The sequence below is a fragment of the Condylura cristata genome, unplaced genomic scaffold (assembly GCF_000260355.1).
Source record: "Condylura cristata isolate star-nosed mole 26May11 unplaced genomic scaffold, ConCri1.0 scaffold00014, whole genome shotgun sequence".
NCBI classification, from domain to species: Eukaryota; Metazoa; Chordata; class Mammalia; order Eulipotyphla; family Talpidae; genus Condylura; species Condylura cristata.
The window spans coordinates 42,218,232-42,219,668 of record NW_004567115.1 but is presented as its reverse complement, the minus strand read 5'-3'; positions in this window follow the sequence as shown (position 1 = coordinate 42,219,668).

Genomic DNA, 1,437 nt, shown 5'->3' with positions numbered 1-1,437 from the left:
AGATAGATAGATAGATAGATAGATAGATAGATAGATAGATAGATAGATAGATAGATAAAATTCTGATCTGTAAGAAGACTTTCATTTTTCTTTGTCAGGAAACTATTGACTGGTGATACACATTACATTATAATTGTGCAAATCTCTGAAGAATGAAACTTTAATTTATCTAGTGAACTGTCCATCAATAATCTTTTATGTATCTGTATCAAATATAGCACAAAAATGTATTTATTTTGTCATAAGGCTTCAGGTTGAATAATCTCATTTTGAGGGTGCATTCTCAAATCCTGTCTTGAAACCTTTCTATAAAAAAGGGAAAAGAGAACCCCTCCCCAAAATGTCCCCATCTAATTATGACTTATCTTGCAAGTAAAAATGAAAATTCTAAAATACTTAAACATCTTTTTTACATTACATGATGGGGGGAGGAAGAAACATGTCTGAATCAGCAAATGAGTCAGAAATTTTCAGAAATATACTCCAACTCATGGTGCCAGGGACCTTTAGAAATCATATTAGTGAACACCTGTGGCATGGAAGACTTAAATATTAGAGTTCATATTGCAATTTGTTTCCTACAGTATTTATTTCAAATGACAAGCTGAGGTTTTTCCACAATAGCATTTGTTAGAAGTCATCTCATTTCTTATTATGCATTTCATTTACACCACAATGTATTTGCTAGACAGCTTATTGATCTTGCCCTATCTAATACTGGCTTTTCACAGGCAAAAATGGCTTGAAAGATAAGTCAGTATTATAATCTACTCAGTGATAATGATAATGAGTTATGGCTGGACAGGCTGCAATATTAAGGTGAGTTGCAAAGAATTCCTGTTTTAGAATAAAGGGTAGTCTTTTATGTATATTCCTTTGCTTATACATGTGTTCATAGATGATTAGGAGGTTATATAAACTGCTCCACAAATCAGGTTAATATATGGCCACATCTTATTCTAAAAATTAATAACTTGAGGACCACTTGTCATATTTGCAGGAAACCCAATGTTCCTTTATTCAATGAATCACTATTGAATGACCTCTTTGTTCCAGTCGTTATTCTATGCTCAAAACATAGAATAAGCCTGTGTTCACCACAAAGTGAAGTATACTTCTAAACAAACATGTAGGAAACACCACCTTATGTTAGCTTACATTCTACTGGCTCTTTCTCTGGAGGCAACACTTCCTTAAATTGCCTAAAACCAAACTGTTTTCTCTGTCCAAGTGTGAGAAGTGCAGTCCAACCTCTACACCCCAGCAGAGAGATCTGTATTCTTCTGCAACTGTCATTACTCTTGCTGGCACTTGTGGCTGATATTTCTGGTACCAGTTCAACAGATGATAGGGAGGTTCCCACACAAGCCCCCAGTGTTTCTTAAGGAAAAGACAGCCCAACAGCTTCCAAAAGAGAGCAAGATCCCTATTCCCTGA